Genomic DNA, 19,231 nt, shown 5'->3' on the forward strand with positions numbered 1-19,231 from the left:
GCCATCCTAAATATCCATTTTTCATGTCTTCATAAGGCTATTCTCCCTCTCTTCCAGTGTTGGTAGCTTTGGTAGCTTTATGCCCAGCTCTCCCTAGGCCACCAAGCTCTGGCCAGCTGGCCAGAAACCCTCCCAAGCTGGCACTGCAAGCCAGTCTTTCTCCTCTGGACTTCCCACAAGCCGCGATGCCAATGGGCAGTGATGGAACTAGGTGACGTATGGAGAAGTATAGCCAAAGGAAGAAAGAGAATGAACAGAAGGATATTTGTAGACTTTATCTCTTGGGCAGATTGGTGGAACTGGCAGGCAGACAATCTGCCCCTGATCAAGGCAGTACCTATGGCTCCTGCAGAGTACAGAGATTCCGAGGCTGCATGGCCAGTTGGCATAAGCACAGAATTGGGGGTTAGGAGATTGAGATTCTAATCCTAGGTCTGCCACTGCCCTGCTATGTGATATTGGGCAGGCCACTTAAACTCTCTGAACCTCGTTTTCTTCATCTATAAAATCTATGAAATGGAAATAAGATCCCTACTCTCCCCCCGCCTTAGACCGTGCTCCCCGTGAATAATAATAATAATAATAATGGTATTTACTAAGCACTTACTATGTGCCGAGCATTATTCTAAGCGCTGGGGTAGATACATGATAATCAGGTTGTCCCACATGGGGCTCACAGTCTTAATCCCCATTTTACAGATGAGGTGAGGCATAGAGCAGTTAAGTGGCTTGCCCAAGGTCACACAGCAAGCAAGTGGCAGAGTTGGGATTAGACCCCACATCCATGAGGGACCGTGACTGCGCCTGATCTGATTATCTGCACCCTACCCTACCATTTACCACAAAACTTTGACATATTCATTCAGTCGTATTTATTGAGCACTTACTGTGTGCAAAGCACTATACTAAGCACTATGGAGAGTACAATATAACAATGAATAGACACATTCCCTGCTTATAATGAGCTCACAGTCTAGAGAATATGCATCTAGGAAGCACTTAATAAATGTGCTATTATTATTATATTTAGTATTGCTTTACCTAGCAGCCTGAAAAGAGCTGATGGCCTACTAGTGGGGGGAGCAGGGAAGGGTGGGTGTGTGTGATGTGTGTGTGTGTGTGTGTGTGTGTGTGCACTTGTATTTGTGTATGTTTCTGTGTGTGTTTGTGTGTGTGTGTGTGTGTGTGGGTGGGTGGGTGGGTGTGTATTTGTTGTCTTGTCTTATGCTGTCGAGTCATTTCCAACCCATAGAGTCATCATGGACATTTCTCTCCCAGAATGCCCCACCTCTACCTGCAATCGTTTTGGTAGCATATTCATAGCGTTTTCTTTGTAAAAATACAGAAGTGGTTTACCACTGCCTCCATCCGCACAGTAAACTTGAGTCTCCGCCCTCAACTCTCTCTCATGCCACTGCTGCCCAATACAGGTGAGTTTTGACTTGTAGCAGATCACTGTCCACTCCCTAAATTAGGAATGGCATGGGTATGCCTCTGCTTGACTCTCCCTCTCATAGTCAAGACTGATAGAGTACTGGAAACTCTCCATGGGTGACCCTTAAGAAGGGGGATGTATTTTACAGTTGGGGAAATTCCCCTGTGAGCGCATGTGTGACTGAAAAGGTCAATGGGAGCCACAGTCCCTGCCACACTGTGCACACAAAAAGGCTGAAACTTGATTTCATGCTTCAAGTATGCCATGCCTGGAACTTTTCTCTTTTGCTTCCTGGTCTCTTATTTCTTATAAAGCTTTTGCTCCAAAAGAGCCACTTCTTTCTTGATAACATAATGCTCTCCTGGCCTATTTTCAGTAATCGACTTCTAGTTTTCAGGTGAGACACAGCTGAGGCTTTGTTTTACTGCGCCCGTAAAATGTTTCCTCTCCCCTCCTTGATTTCAGTTTCTCAATTTCAGCTCTCCCTAAAGTGGTTGTTTGGATCTCCTGCTGCCCTCATTCTCTTAACTTGTCCCATCTGGAGTAGCTGTGTTAAAGTAAACATAGCTTTGATGTTGACAGACTGATAACATTCCAGAACATAATAATAATAATAATAATAATAATAATAATAATAATAATAATAATAATTGTGGTACTTGTTAAGGGTTACTATGTGCCAAGCACCCTTCTAAGTCCCGGAGTAGATACAAAATAGTCAATATGGACACAGTCTCTGTCCCACATTGAGGTCACAGACTAAGTTAGAGAAAGAATAGGTATTAACACCCATTTTACAAATGGGGAAATTGAGGCATTGTTAGGTGACTTGCCCAAGGTCACACAGCTGGCAGGCAGCAGAGCCAGGTTGAGAACCAAGGTCCTCTGATTTCCAAATTCTGTCGGCCCCACCTTCACAACACCGCTAAAATCTACCCTTTCCTCTCCATCCAAACTACCACGTTAATATGATCACTCATCCTATCCTGCATAGATTACTGCATCAGCCTTCTTGCTGACCTCCCAACCTCCTGCCTCTCCCTACTCCAGTCCATACTTCACTCCACTGCCCTGATCATCTTTCAACAGCAACTTTCAGGACATGTCACTCCCCTCTCCTCCCGCCTCAAAATTCTCCAGTGGTTGTCTATCTGAATCAAACAAAAACTCCTTACCATTGGGTTTAAAGTACTCAGTCACCTTTCCCCTCCTACCTCACCTCGCTTCTCTCCTTCAACAATCCAGCCCACATACTTCACTCCTCTGGTGCTAACCTTCTCACTGTGCCTTGATCTCAACTGTCTCACCTCCAACCCCTGGCCCATATCCTGCCTCTGGCCTGGAACGCCTTCCCTTCTCAAATCTGCCAATTACACCTGTCCCTCCAACTTCAAAGCCTTATTGAAGGTACAATTCCTCTAAGAGGCCTTCTCAGACTAAGCCCCACTTTCCCTCATCGCCTAATCCCTTGTGCGTTGCCCTTACTTGCTCCCTTTGCTCTTCCCCCCACCTCACGGCCCCATAGCTCTTATGTATATATCTATAATTTTATTTATTTGTATTGAAGTCTGTTTATTTGTACTGATATCTGTCTCCCCCGTAGACTGTGAGCTTGTCAGAGATTGTCACTGTTTACTATTGTATTGTACTTTCCCAAGTGCTTAGTACAGGGCTCTGCACACAGTAAGCACTTAATAAATATGATTGAATGACTGAATGAATTTCCATGTCCATGCTCCTTCCACTTGGCCACTCTACTTCATTTTTCATTTGGTGTAGAGTATAACAGGGGTAAAGAATGTCGCATATACTTATTTAATTTCTCCTTTGCCCCTTGAGAGAAGAAAGAGCTTTTAAAACCTGGAGCTGGGAAATTTGCAGTTTTTTTTTTTTAAACAGTGCTGTCTTATGATGGCATTGCTATGTGGAATAAAGCCCCTGGCATTACACAGATGAAGCTCACCTTAGTCAGGGAATGTTCTGTTTACTGTTATATAGTACTCTCCCAAGCAATTAGTACAGTGTTCTGCATTCAATAAATTCAATTGAATGAATTGAATGAATGAAATGTAGGATAACTGAGCCAAGAAAGCATCCCAAAGTTTAGCATACCATTTGGCATAAGGAAAGGGATCATCATCAGCAGCAGGGACATCTATTGAGCTCAGCACTATAGTAGGTGCTTGGGGAACATAAAATGAGATAAAAACATGGGCCCATCCCTCAGATAATTTTCAAACTTATAAGGGAGGTGAGAGATCACAATTAGTCAAATATGCAATAGTGTTTTTTTTTTTTTAAAAAAAACACAGTATTTGTTAAGTGCTTACTATGTGCCAGGCACTGTACTAATCACAGGGGTAGGTACAAACTAATCAGGTTGGACACAACCCATGTCCCCCATGGGGCTCAAAGTTTTCATCCTCATTATATAGATGAGGTACCCAAGGCACGGAGAAGTTAAGTGAAGGTTAAGAAGGAAGATGATAGAAACAAATGATGAAAAGCCCCAGTTGACAACTAAATAACACATAAATAAATCAAAAATAACAACAAACGAGAACAAAAGTGAATGTGATGAAATGGTCAGGAAGGTGGGTATTAATCAGGAAGGCTGTGAATAAGGGGAGGGTTACAGCTTGTTATTGCTGATGGGGAGGGAGTTGTAGGTTTGAGCAATCGAGTAGAGGTGAGGAGGAGAGGGTTTTTGTGTGGGTGTCAAAGAGGAAGTAAGTCATTCTAGTGAGCAACACCAGACCCACGGTGAGGAAAGGTAAGGGAGGAAGCATGGGGGTTCATGCAGGGTGGAAATTATTTTTAAGAATATTTTGGGTGTATCCTAAATCCTGCTGGGCTGATAGCAGGCCTGTCTGTTAGCTATTCTAAGAGTAATACAGGAATCCTTTGGAACCTCTCTTCACTGAAATCCAAATAGGTTAAGACATTTCCTCCCTCTGGCAGCCTGTCAGACAGGCAAGCCTGGTGGTGTGGCTACTACCAGTCCATCTCCTTCCTTTGACACTGGTTTCTTGATCAATCAATGGTATTTAAGAACAGGATAGATCAGTCAATCAATAGTATGTGGGATGAGCACTGCATTAAATGCTCTAAGAGTACAATAGGCTTAGTGTAATCATCATCAATAGTATTTATTCAATCAGTGGTACTTACTGAGCACTTACTGTGTGCAGAGCACTGTATTATGGGCTTGGGAGAATATGGGGCAACAGAGTTGGTAGACATATTCCCTACCCACAATAAGCTTAGTAGATATGATCCTCAAAGATTTCTAGAGGGGGAAACAATAATACAAATTATGGGTAGGGAGAAGACGAAGGAAAAGGGTGATCTGTGGTGGAATTACCTCAGGGGGAAACCTGGATAATAATAATAAAACTTATGGTGTTTGGAAAAACTCTTACTATGGGCAAGGCACTGTACTAAGCTCTCGTGTGAATACAAGCAAATCAGGTTGGATACAGTCCCTGTCCTGCATTGGGCTCACAGTCCTAATCTCCATTTGACAGAAAAGGTAACTGAAGCACAGATAAGTGGAGTGACTTGCCCAAGATCATACAGCAGACAAGGGGCAAAGCCAGGATTAGAGGCAAGACGAGATGAGTCCTGGGGGTCCCTACCAGCCTTTACTCTTTTGGATTGGCAATGCTGGGTAGGAAATCTAGACTCTGGTTTTTGCTATTTTGTTTTCCAGTTTGCAGATGCTGCCTATACTTCCTCGTATCAGGGAATCTGGTGCACACACACAAGGTGATTGACTATTCAATTTTTTTATTCTTTTTTCCATCTTCATGTGGTTTTAAAAAATGAAGGTGGAAAGACAGGCAAAGCACATAACATAATTCAGAAATGGCAACGTTCAGGGACCCACCACAGTCATTGACTGGTAGCATTGGTAATGATTTTCTCCCAATAATGCAAACAATATTTTCTCCTGAGAGTGCCAGTTTCCGCAGATGATGGGGGAGAACTCATAAGAGATTTTAATCTTTCTCTGCCGTGCTTCAAAAAGGCAAAAGCGTTTGTCGTTATTTTCTTTCTGCCGTGGCTTTCTAATTGAGGGAGCCCGCATCAATTATGCATGTGGGCACAGTCAGAGAGGGAACTGGAATAAATACTTTGGGGGGAGTATCATTAACCGGAACCTCACTTTATCTTTGTGTCACCATAATTTCCCATACAGAAGCATTTCTGATTAGAACATATGGCAATAAGGTAGAAAATGGGAACCACTATTTCCTGAAGACAACATTCAAACTTTTTCTTCTCTATGGTCATATTTAGTTACAGTACAGGCTGCCAGCTTATGGGTTGCTTCTTACAGAGAAGGGTGAGTGAAAGAGAAGGAGAATGAGAGGACCAGAAAACCAGGGCTCTGTCTGACCATAACTCTGCCTCTCAACCTCTGTACCACTAATTTCATTCTGAAAGAAGGAAGCAGCATAGCTTAATGATTAGAGCACAGGCCTGGGAGTCAGAGGACCTGGGTTCTCATCCCCGCTCCTTCACTTGCCTGCTGTGTCTCCTTGGGCAAATCCCTTAACTTCTCTGTGTCTCAGTTACCTCATTTGTAAAATGAAGATTAAGACTGTGAGCTCTATGTAGGACAGGGACTGTGTCTAATATGATCACCTTGAATCTACCCCAACTCTTAGTACAGTGCTTGGCACATAGCAAGTGCTTAACAATATGATTTAAAAAAAGGAATAATTCCTCAGACTGAAAAGGAGAAATAAAGAAAAAGTAACCCCTCACACCACAACTTAATTCTTTTTTAACAGAAGTGTTCAGACTATTTTAATGGTAGGGGTGGCTGCTTTATTCATTACGGATAACACAGAGAAGGGAAACGAAATCCTGATTTTAGAATAGCTGAGTTACTGGCAGTCTGTGTATATACATATAAACATGAGTGAGTTGTATTTAGCAAGGGTTGGGGGAAGGCTTGAGGGCATCTCACTAGAGAATTAAAGTTGTTGATTTCACAGAGCAATAGAATAGAGAGATTTGGGAGAATTTGCCAAGATGCAAAGAGCCCTTATTGGGAAACTGAGTTGGCCAGCAAGCCTGCAGAAATTTGGGGATTTGGCCCTTCAGGTGACATGCTGGGGGCTGATGGAGGGAGGAAGTAGCAGGTTTTGGGGGAATGGTGGTTGTTTCTCTGATTCTCCTCCCAGGCATGGAAACCAAATTCAAACCATCATTGTTGTCATTATCCTAAAGACAATATTTTTGGGAAACTTGCCTGTTCAGGGAAATTTCACCAGCCCAACAGAAGAAAACTGGAGACCTGGCCCCTCAGTGGCATTTATTAAGCATTTACTGTGTGCAGAGCACTGTACTAAGCACTTTCTTGCATGCTTGCACATCTTGCCCAAGAAGATACAGTAGCCCACCTTTTCTGGCCCCTTGTCATTTGAATGAGTGTTGCTCAATCAATTAGTCAATGGCATTTGAGTGCTTACTGTGAGCAGAGCACTGTACTGAGTCCTTGGAAATGTACAAGATAATAGAGTTAGTAAACATATTCCTTGCCAGTCTAGAGGGGGAGACAGATATTGACCCAAGTGCTTAGTACAGTACTCTGCCCACAGTAAGCACTCAATAAATAGCCCTGATTGATTGAAGTAAATTATGGATATGTATAAAAGTGCGGGGGCTAGGGTGAATCAAGGGTACAAATCCAAGTGGAAGGGGATGCACAACATAGAGGGAGTGGGAGAAATGAGGGTTTAGTCTGGGAAGGCATCTTGGAGAAGATGTGCTTTTATTAAGCCTTTGAAGGTGGGGAAGAGATGTGATTGAATAGAGCTATCATGGGTTTCAGAGTAAGAACAATGAGAAATTCACTGTGGCCTAGGGTGCCTCATTCTATTGTTGACTGTCACTCTGGGTGTAGTCCCCCAGTTTTGGAGGGCTGACAAGCCTTCTTTTAAGCTCGGTGGGATTATCCTACCACTTGCACTTCCTGATAATCGTATTCTTGTTTTAACCATCTCCAGGATTTATCTGGGAAGTCTGCCCTGCCCACCTCCTGCAGAAGGATGGCTTCCAGTCCTACACATCTAGAACTGTTTTTTTTACAGACTTTGAATCCTATCACCCGGCCAAGGGTCATCAGCTTGGATTGTCCAGACTCCCACGCTCCCACTGGGATGCATTAAGGGTTGTTTTCTGAGTGCATTGTTGGAAAGTTTATGTCATAAATGTATCGATCCTGCCCCATGCTTCCAAACAAAATCTCTGGGCTGAAGCACTTCTTTAATCAAAAGTAAATTATGTAAAGGGCGTTTGGGTTAGCTCAGCCAGCCACACAAAAACAGCAATCCATCATTTATTCGTAAATGTCAGGGCAATCTGAGGATCAATATTTAGCCTAATGTGGATGATGTTTATTACTTTCAGTAAATATCAAAACAGAAAGATGTTTGGTGGTAACTCGTGGAGGCCCGGGTAGGGGACATCCTGGAATTGGGGGAAACGGGGAACAACTGTAAGCCTGTATGGGGTTTTCCCTTTGGCTCCCCATTTCCAGACCATGCTAGAAGAAAGTTTAAAAGCAGTTGGGGAGGAAGAGGAGCAGCCCATGAGGTCAAAGAGAAGCAGCATGGCATAATGGATAGAACACAGGCCTGGGGGGCTGAAGGTCATGAGTTCTAATCCTGACTCCACCACTGGTGTTCTGTGTGACCTTGGGTAGGTCACTTAACTTCTCTGCGCCTCAGTTCCATCATCTGTAAAATGGGGATTGAGACTGTGAGCCTCATGTGGGACAGGGACTGTGTCTACCCTAATTTGCTTGTATCCACCCTAGCACTTAGGACAGTGCCTGGCACATAGTAAGTGCTTGATGAAGACCATAATTATTATTATTAAAGGCAAAGAGCAGGCCAAGGGGCAACTATGCTGTACTGTATTCTCCCAAGTGCTTAGTACAGTTCTCTGCAAACAAAAAGCACTCAGTAATTACCATTGATTGCAGAGAAGAGAGATACTTAGAGATTCCAAGATTTGTCAGGCTCCCGGGGTCCACTGTGAAGTGGAACCTACTGAGAAGCAGCGTGGCCCTGGGAGTTAGAGAACCTGGGTTCTAATCCCGATTCCACCACATGACTGCTGTGGGACTTTGGGCAATTAACAACTTCTCTGTGCCTTGGTTACCTCATCTGTTACATGGGGACTAAGACTCTGAGCCCCAGGTGGGACTTTGACTAGGTCCAACCTGATTAGCTTATATCTACCTGGTGCTTAGTACAGTGCCTGGCACATAGGAAGCATTTACCAAATATGATCTCCTTGCTTCTATCCTCTCCCCTAGCCAACAGATACTTCACTCCACTACCTGGATCTAAAATGTCCTTCTGCACATAGCTCTACTTTCCTCAAACACCTCCAATGTTGCCCTTTGCTCTCCATATTCAGAAGGAACTCCTAACCATTGGATTTTTTAATGGTATTTGTTAAGCACTTAATATGTATCAGACACTGTACCAACCACTGGAGTAGATTCAAACTAATCAGGGTGGACACAGACCATGTGCCACTTGGGGCTAACAGTTTTACTCCCCATTTTACAAATGAGGTACTCAAAACACAAAGAAGTTAAATGACTTGCCCAAGGACACACAGCAGAAAAACAGTGGAGCTGGAATTAGAACCCAGGACCTTCTGACTCCCAGGCCTGTGCTCTATCCACTAGGTCAACTCTCTCCTTCCCATTTATCCACTCTCTCCTCCAACTTCACCCCAGCTCACACTTTCCACTCCTCCCAGCCTACTGTCTGTGCATCTTTTTCTTTTCTCCTACCATCAACCTATTGCCCGCACCCTTCCTCTTGCCTGGAACTGCTTCCTACTTCAAATCCAATAGATCTCATATCTCCCCAACTCCAAAGCTCTCCTGAAATCACATCTCTTCCAAGAGGCCTTTCTCGATCAATTTCATCTCACCACCCTATTTCTTCCAGCTTCCACTTCAGCATTTTTGGGCCATCTAAACACTTGGGTACTTTCCCACCTCCCATCCTCTAATCCAGGACATAATTACTAATAATAATTAATGATAACAATAATTCTGGTATTTATTAAGGGCTTACTATGTGCCAGACACTGCAGTAAGTGCTGGGGTAGATACAAGCAAATTGGATTGGACACCACAATCAGCTACAGTCTTAATCCCCATTTTACAGATAAGGTAACTGAGGCCCAGAGAAATGAAGTGACTTGCCCGAGGTCACCCAACAGACAAGTGGCTGAGCTGGGATTAGAACCTAGGTCCTTCTGACTCTCAGATCCAGAGCTTGCTGCTGCTTCTGTAATCTCTAAGTGTGGACCTATTTCCTCCTATCTGTAAATTCTTTAGTGTCTTTCACTCCTATTGATTGTAAGCTCCTCTAGGGCAAGGACCAGGTCTACTAATTCAATTAAACTTGTCCAAGCACTTAGGTCAGAGCTCTGTACACAACAGACCCTCAGTAAATATCACTGATAGATTGATTGGACGATGTCTACTAACTCTATTTTACTCTCCCAAGACTAGTATAATGTTCCTCCCATAGTTGATACGTAATAAATGACACCGATTGATTGGAGTGAATCCAAATGAACCAGAATAAACCACATAGAAGCAAGGAATGGGCATCAGAAAAATGTACGCGATGCAGCAAGAGAGAGTTTCATGAGATTTAGGGAAGAAATGGAGAAATTAAGTGCCAGATAAAGGGATGTCGTGGAGCCTCCATCCCTGGAGATGTTAACTGAAAAATAGAACCGAATCAGTGCCTGGGGCATTTGGTGCTCCCTGGTCAGAAATCCCTCCAGATTCAGTGGAAAGAGCCCGGGCTTGGGAATCAGAGGTCATGGGTTCAAATCCCAGCTCCACCACTTGTCAGCTGTGTGACCTTGGGCAAGCTACTTAACTTCTCTGGGCCTCAGTTCCCTCACCTGTAAAATGGGGATTAAGACTGTGAGCCCCACGTGGGACAACCTGATTACCTTCTATGCCCCGAGTGCTTAGAACAGTGCTTTACACATAGTAAGCGCTTAAATATCATCATTATTATTATTATTATTATTCAAAAATTACATTGTAAATTTTGCTTCTATCCCATTATTGAGTATCCTGGTTGGTTGTATTGGCTGGTGTTCAGATGCCCTTGGCACCCCTGTGGGGTCATTGTGTAGGTCAGCAGGTCCCCTCAACTGACTTTTGGGAAAAAACACGGCGACACATCCACATTTCCAGTCACCCTCCGTATCCTTCTGAGCTCTCTCACCTGGAATCTGTTCCTGGCTTTTCTCTCTAATTCTTTCTGCCAGCGAGTCACAGAGTATTCAGGCTACGCCGTTAACCCTTCCCTATTCCCATCCTACCAGGATTCAGAGTTGATCTCCCACTCGCCATCTACTGCCCAAACTGAAGAATGAAGACAGCACCACACTAGAGAAATCAAAATAATTTTCTGTGTTTAATACTAGGGGATTTTTTTATTTCTTTTTCCCTGCTACCCTAAAGACACTATCAATCTATTAATCAATCATTTGTATTGAGTTCTTACTCTGTGCAGGCACTGTACTAAGCACTTGAGAGAGTACAGTCGAGCTGGTAGACAGGATCCCTGCCCTCAGGGAGCTTGCAACCTAGCAGGGAAAAAGACACTAAAATAAATTAGAGGTATGGGGCAAATGACAGAGTGAAAAGATAGGTACAGAAGTGCACTTCTCAGATGCTGGACAAAAAAGGCATTTAAAGATGAGAACTTTTCTTAATTTTTATGACTTCATTTTCAGTCCCCTCATTTATTTTTTTTTATTATGGCATTTGTTAGGTGCTTACTATGCATCAAACACTGTTCTAAATGCTGGGGTAGGTACAAGTTAATTAGGTCTCTGCCACACATAAGGCTCACAGTCTATGTAGGAGGGTGAATAGGTATTAAATCCCAATTTCCCAGTTGAGGAAACTGAAGCACAGAGAAGTTAAGTGGCCTGTCCAAGGTCAAGCAGCATCCAATTAATAACAATAATAATAATAATGATAATAATAATAATAACAATTTTGGTATTTGTTAAGTGCTTACTATATGCAAAACACTTTTCTAAGCACTTGGGTGGATACAAGGTGATCAGGTTGTCCCATGTGGGGCTCACAATCTTAATTCCCATTTTACAGATGAGGTAACTGAGGTACAGAGAAGTTAAGTGACTTGCCCAAAGTCACAGAGCTGACAAGATCCGCCCTTTCCTCTCCCTCCACACCGCTACCCTGCTCGTTCAAGCTCTCATCCTATCCCGTCTGGACTACTGCATCAGCCTTCTCTCTGATCTCCCATCCTCGTGTCTCTCCCCACTTCAATCCATACTTCACACCGCTGCCCGGATTGTCTTTGTCCAGAAACGCTCTGGGCATGTTACTCCCCTACTCAAAAATCTCCGGTGGCTACCAATCAATCTGCGCATCAGGCAGAAACTCCTCACCCTGGGCTTCAAGGCTGTCCATCACCTCGCCCCCTCCTACCTCACCTCCCTTCTCTCCTTCTACAGCCCAGTCCGCACTCTCCGCTCCTCTGCTGCTAATCTCCTCACCGTGCCTCGTTCTCGCCTGTCCCGCCATCGACCCCAGGCCCACGTCCTCCCCCAGGCCTGAAATGCCCTCCTTCTGCCCATCCGCCAAGCTAGCTCTCTTCCTCCCTTCAAGGCCCTACTGAGAGCTCATCTCCTCCAGGAGGCCTTCCCAGACTGAGCCCCTTCCTTCCTCTTCCCCTCGTCCCCCTCACCATCCCCCCATCTTACCTCCTTCCCTTCCCCACAGCACCTGTATATATGTACATATGTTTGTACATATTTATTATTCTATTTATTTATTTATTTATTTTACTTGTACCTATCTATTTTATTTATTTTATTTTGTTAGTATGTTTGGTTTTGTTCTCTGTCTCCCCCTTGTAGACTGTGAGCCCACTGTTGGGTAGGGACTGTCTCTATATGTTGCCAGCTTGTACTTCCCAAGCATTTAGTACAGTGCTCTGCACACAGTAAGCGCTCAATAAATACGATTGATTGATTGACAAGCGGCAGAGCCAGGATTTGAACCCATGACCTCTGACTCCCAAGCATGTGTTCTTTCCACTGAACCAAACAATTGGCAGAGCCAGGATTAGAACCCAGGTGACTCTCAGACCCATGCTCTTCCTACTTAGACCCTGCTTCTTCTCAAAATACCTTAAAGAAAATACAAATGACCTGGTATTTTTTCCTCCCCCCCCCCCCCCCCATTAGAGCCTTCATTCATCTAGTTTACTGATTTAAGATTTCAGCCAACTGTCTGCATTGTCTGTTTATCCTTCTAAAGCCTCTGCATCAGCAAATCCTGCTGTAAACTGAGAACTTGCAGAAGGTAGGGACCTGGGCTCAGAAACTTGATCTACATCACATTAAGCATCCCTTTGTGTAAATGTCTGGTTAAGAGAGGATTATGCCAAATTTGATGATGATCATTCCTTCTCAGGATGGCACCTGGACAGTTTCCAGTACTCTACCAAATTCAGCTACGGGAGGGAGAGTCAAGCAGCGGCAAACCCATTCCATTCCTAGCTTGGGCAGTGGCTAGCGAGTGGAAGGCAATTTGCCACAAGTCAAAATTCACCTGTGCTGGGCAGCAGCGGCATGGGAGAGAGTCAAGGACTGAGACTCAAGTTTATGGCACGGAAGAAGGCAATGGTAAACCACTTCCGTGTTTTTACCAAGAAAACTCTATGGATGCATCACCAGAATGATTGCAGATGGAGGTGGGATACTCTGGGAGAGATGTGCCCATGGAGTCGCAACGGGTCGGAAACGGCTTAGCCTAAGACAAGATACAGTCATAGACTGCGGAAGAAAGCACTCTTGTTTCCAAATGATTACTGGGTGAGGAAGAGAGCTTTTCAGACCAGTTTCTTTCTGGCTCAGAGACTCCCTGCTGGGAAACGGTCAAGAACGAGAATGTTCCTCCCATTTCAGGGTGAGAGCCCTGTAGAAGGCCCATAGCCCGGGCAGCCTCCCTTCAGTTATTACTGGGCAGAGCTTCCTACACTAGGCGCCACCTAGTGGTTAATGTGATCCGCAGAAGAATGTAGAATCTTCAATTAAAATCAACACTTATCTGTCCTTGGCGGGAGACACTCAAAATAATCAACAGTTCTGCAGAAGAGCAAACAGGCTAGAATGAATAACAAGGAAGGGGATTTTTTTTTGATCTGGCCTACTCTAGCCTCCATTCAAGACTGTGAGCCCATTGTTGTGTAGGGACCGTCTCTATATGTTGCCAACTTGTATTTCCCAAGTGCTTAGTGCAGTGCTCTGCACACAGTAAGCGCTCAATAAATGTGATTGAATAATGAATGAATCAGTCGATAGTATTAATTATTTATTGAACACTTCCTGTGTGCAGGACACTGACCTAAGCGCTTGGGAGAGTCTAACACGGCAGAGTTGGTAGACACCTTCTCTGTCCACAATGAGCTTACAGTCTAGAAGGGGAGAGGGGCATTAATATAAATAAATTATGGATCTGTGCATAAGTGCTGGGAGGCTGAGGGTGGGGTGAATATCAAGTGCTTAAAGGGGATGGATCCAAGTTCATAAGGGACACAAAAGAGAAAGGGAGTAGGAGAAAAGAGGGCTTAATAAGGGAAGGCCTCTTGGAATATACATAGTAGACAAAATTTTAATAAAACCTTGAAAGTGGGGAGAGTGGTGGTCTGTCGTAAATGGAAGCAGTGTGGCCTAAAAGAAAGAGGACCTGGATTCTAATCTTGGCTCTGTCATATGACTGCTGTATGACTTTAGGCACTTAGCTTCCTTTTGCCTCAGTTTCTTCATCTGTAAAATGGGGATTTACAGGATAGGGACTGTATCCAACTTAACTTGTATCTACACAGAGCATAATACAGTGCTTAGCACATAAGTGCTTCATACCATAGTTATTATGGAGGGAGAGGGAGTTACAGGCCAGAGGGAGGACATGGGCAAAGAGATGGTGGCAAGTAGACCAGATTAAGGTACAACGAAAAGTTGGTGTCAGAAGAGCCAAATGTGTGCACTTGGTTGTAGTAGAAAATCTGTGAGGTAAGATAGGAGGGGGCAAAGCCAATGGTAAGGAGTTTCTTTTGGATGCAGAAATGGATGGGCAACCACTGGAGGTTCCTGAGGAGTATGAAAACATGGATTGAATGTTATTTTAGAAAAATTATCTTGGCAGCAGAATGAAGTATGAACTGGAATGGGGAGAGACAGGAGGCAGGGAGGTCAGCAAGGAGGCTGATGCAGTTGTCAAGGTGGGATACAAGTGCAATATGTTCACTAAATAAGAGAGATGAGTCAAAGATAATGCCAAGGGTACAGGCTTATGAGATAGTAAGGACAGTGGAGTTGTCTACAGTGATAGGAAAGAGACAGGGAGGATAGAGTTTGGGTGGGAAGATATCTGTTTTGGACACGTTAAGTTTGAGGTGATGGCAGGACATAAAAGTAGAGATATCCTCCAAGCCGTCACCAAAACCTGCCGGTCTCAGCTCCGCAACATTGCCAAGATCCGCCCTTTCCTCTCCATCCATACCGCTACCCTGCTCATTCAAGCTCTCATCCTATCCCGTCTGGACTACTGCATCAACCTTCTCTCTGATCTCCCATCCTCGTGTCTCTCCCCACTTCAATCCATACTTCATGCTGCTGCCTGGATTATCTTTGTCCAGAAACGCTCTGGGAATATTACTCCCCTCCTCAAAAATCTCCAGTGACTACCAATCAATCTGCGCATCAGGCAGAAACTCCTCACCCTGGGATTCAAGGCTCTCCATCACCTCGCCCCCTCCTACCTCACCTCCCTTCTCTCCTTCTACAGCCCAGCCCGCACCCTCCGCTGCTAATCTCCTCACCGTACCTCGTTCTCGCCTGTCCCGCCACTGACCCTCGGCCCACGTCATCCCCCAGGCCTGGAATGCCCTCCCTCTGCCCATCCGCCAAGCTAGCTCTCTTCCTCCCTTCAAGGCCCTACTGAGAGCTCACCTCCTCCAGGAGGCCTTCCCAGACTGAGCCCCTTCCTTCCTCTCCTCCTCGTCCCCCTCTCCATCCCATTTTACCTCCTTCCCTTCCCCACAGCACCTGTATATATGTATTTATGTTTGTACATATTTATTACTCTATTTATTTATTTATTTTACTTGTACATATCTATTCTATTTATTTTATTTTGTTAGTATGTTTGGTTTTGTTCTCTGTCTCCCCCTTTTAGACTGTGAGCCCATTGTTGGGTAGGGACTGTCTCTATATGTTGCCAATTTGTACTTCCCAAGCGCCTAGTACAGTGCTCTTCACACAGTAAGCGCTCAATAAATACGATTGATGATGATGATGATATCCTGAAGGTAGGAGAAAATGTGAGACTGCAGAGAAAGAGAAGAAATATTTCTACTCCCTCCCTGCCCTACTAAAAGCTCTCACAATCAGGCTTCCAATTTGTTTTCAAATCCATGTCCTTCCCTGTGGAAAGAAGTGATACCTAGAATTACAGAGAGCATTTAGTCGAGCCCCTGTTTCCAAGGAGGATGGTGCCTACTTGCTTTAAATAACTCTCAATTTCCTGTTCTGATGTGTCAGAGCCAGGCCAGGGGGCAGTAAGATGGGTAGAGATGAGAAGAGAATGGGCGAAGGTTGGGAAACACTTGTCCCAAGCTCAGAAATACTCAGGCTGATTTGTTCCCCAGGTCTGAGAATTGGCATAGAATGTTAAGAGACTTCACATTAGCTTTTCCAGAGGCTGGGGAAGGAGCTCTGTCTTGCTGCACACTCATTCATCTGGGAAGAAAGCAAAATACAATGGCCTTTGGAGGGAGCAGGAGGAAGGTGCAAGTGAATGAAATTCAGGAGTGTTGCCCAGCCTGTAGCAGGGCAGGGAGAGACACCGGAAACAAGGAAGCCACAGACTCAGAAGGTCCCGTGTTAAAGGAAATTAAGGAGGATATCAGCTCCAGGGGGTCATCAGTGGGAGCATCTCTGGACTTGAGTTTAAATAGTCAAAAGTCCCTGGGGAAAGGGAGCTCAGGCAGTGAGATGGCTGTCAGCAGGAGTGGAAAAGTGCTTACTGTTAAAATATTGAGATGCAACTTCCCTGCTTAGGCTTGGGTCTGGGCAAAGGAAATGAGGGCGACCACGACACCTGTTCTCCCTGCTCCCTTCTTGGAGACATGAGCCTGAAATTCTCACCCAGCAAGCATCCCCAGGCTGGGCCTTTAGGCATTTACCAAAGAAGAAGTCATTTTCCTTTGTTTGTTGAGGAAAGACTGTTTGCCAAGCAGTGACCTAGTGGATGGAACACTAGCCTGGGGGTCAGGGGAACCTTCTAATCCTGGCTCTGCCACTTGCCTGCTGAGTGACCCTGGCTGGGCAGCTCATTTTACTTCTCTGGGCCTCATTTTCCTCATCTGTGAAATGGAGATTTAATACCTGTTCTCCCTCCCACTTAGTCTTGGAGCCCCATGTGAGACAGAGGTTGTGAACAACCTGATTATCTTGTATCAACTCCAAGTCCTCTAGACTGTAAACTCCTTCTGGGCAGAGGGTATGTTTACCAGCTCCCTTTATTGCAGTCTCCCAAGCATTTTGCATAGTGCTTTGCACATATTAATCACTCAATAAATACCATTGATTAACAAATACCCCCATTATTATAATGACAATAATAATGATAACTGTGGTATTTACTAAGTGCTTACTATGCGCCAGGTAATGTACAAGCACTGGGGTAGATACAAGATAATCTGGTTTGTCACAGTCCCTGTGCAAACTGGGCTCACAGCCTTAATCCCCCATTTTACAAGTGAGGAAACTGAGGCACAGAGAAGTTAAGGTGACTTGACCCAGGTCATGCAGCAGACAAGTGGCAGAACCAGGATTAGAACCCAGATCCTCTTGCTTCAAGGCCCATGCTCTATCCACTAGGCAGCATTGCTGCTTATTATATTGTATTATCTTCCACTTATTATTATCATCATTATCATTACTGGGATTCCACCTAGACAAAAGTCAGCTCCTATTTTCTTTTCTGATTTTTCCCTAACTTAAAAAGAGAGAAAAAGCCTTGTTTACCAAATAACACATATGGGTACTTGACCATTAACTAAGCTTTGTCCTCAATTTTCCAGATATGTATCTAAGCATTCATTCAATCATATTTATTGAGTACTTACTGTGTGCAGAGCACTGTACTAAGCACTTGGGAAGTACAAACTGGCAACATATAGACGGTCCCTACCCAACAACGGGCTCACAGTCTAGAAGGGGCGGTGGTTGGGGAGGGCTTTGAGTTCCTTGGTGCTTGGCAGGATTTTCACATTTCATTTCAGAAAGCCTGTCAGACATTCATGGCTTGGCCCAAAATCGATTAAAGAAATTGTTTGGAGAATCTCCCAATAGTGAATGCTTATATTAATGTCTGTCTCTCCCTCTAGACTGTAAACTCATTGTTTGCAAGGAACATGTTTACCAGCTCCATTATACTGTTCTCTCCCAAGCACTTAGAACAGTGCTCAGCACTCAGTAAGTGCTCAATAATTACGGCTGATTGATTCCCTTGTAAAATTTGCCCAGCTTTGTCCTTATAGCCTGTGAGGGAGCATAACTTGTCTCCATTGCATTTAACTCTGGTGGGTTTTTTACTTACGATGACCAAGTAGGTTAGAGATTCAACAGTCCCAGGGTAACAGCAGCATATGTGAAGCAGCATGGCATAATGGATGGAGCATGGGCCTGGGAATCAGAAGGTTATGAGTTTTAATCCCAGCTCCACCACTTGTCTGTTGTATGACCTTGGGCAAGTCACTTTACTTCTCTGGGCCTCAGTTCCCTCATCTGTAAAATAGGGATTGAGACTGTGAGCCTCACTTGGGACAGGGACTGTGTCTGACGCGATTTGCTTGTATCTACCCCAGCGCTTAGTACAGTGCCTGAAACGCAGTAAGTGCTTAACAAATGCCATAATTGTTATTATTATTATTATAGGTGACTCACTCATTGTCTCTGACCCTGCATTCTGACTGGCCACAGAAAGACCATGAGTGGTACCTTGGCTTCTACTTTCCCATACCTCCGTTCTCCAATGTCTCTCCACCCACAGTCACTGCTTTGCTCATTAATCTTCATCAAAGTTCTGTGAAAGGTAAGGAAGGGTGGTTTCCTTGCCCCGTATAACTGCTGGGAAAACTGGGGCAGAGAGAGAGGAAGGCCTCTGAAGTCTCAGAAATGTATCTAATAAATGTATGTCCACTGGCTAAGCTCCAACCTATCACAGAGCCCAACTCCAAACCTGGGCACTCTCAATTTTCTCCTTTCATCCCTTTAAACCATTTGCTGTCTGAAAATTTTCTGCAAGAAAGAAAGGATTTGTTAAAGAGGGACATCTGGCTAGAGGAGACATTTCAAGCAAGAAAATGCTGTCTGAAAGAAGAGAAAGGGCACACAGGGAATCGCATTCATGAAAGCCAACAGCAGCAAGGAAACCTCAACTGCCCTGCTCTAAGTTGGAACAGAAGTAGTAGTAGGAGTAGCAGCAGTAATAGTATCTGTGAAGTGCTTACAGCATGCAGAGCACTGTTATAAGCACTGGGGAAAAAATACACCGCTAAGAATTAGACACAGTTTTTGATTCTCAGGTGGCTTAACATCTAGAAATAAGGTGGGGAATAGTTTGGTGATAGACATAATAGAGAAGGCAAAGTACTAAAGATACAAAACAACATAAAA

Source organism: Tachyglossus aculeatus, chromosome 7 (genome assembly GCF_015852505.1).
Source record: "Tachyglossus aculeatus isolate mTacAcu1 chromosome 7, mTacAcu1.pri, whole genome shotgun sequence".
Lineage (NCBI taxonomy): Eukaryota > Metazoa > Chordata > Mammalia > Monotremata > Tachyglossidae > Tachyglossus > Tachyglossus aculeatus.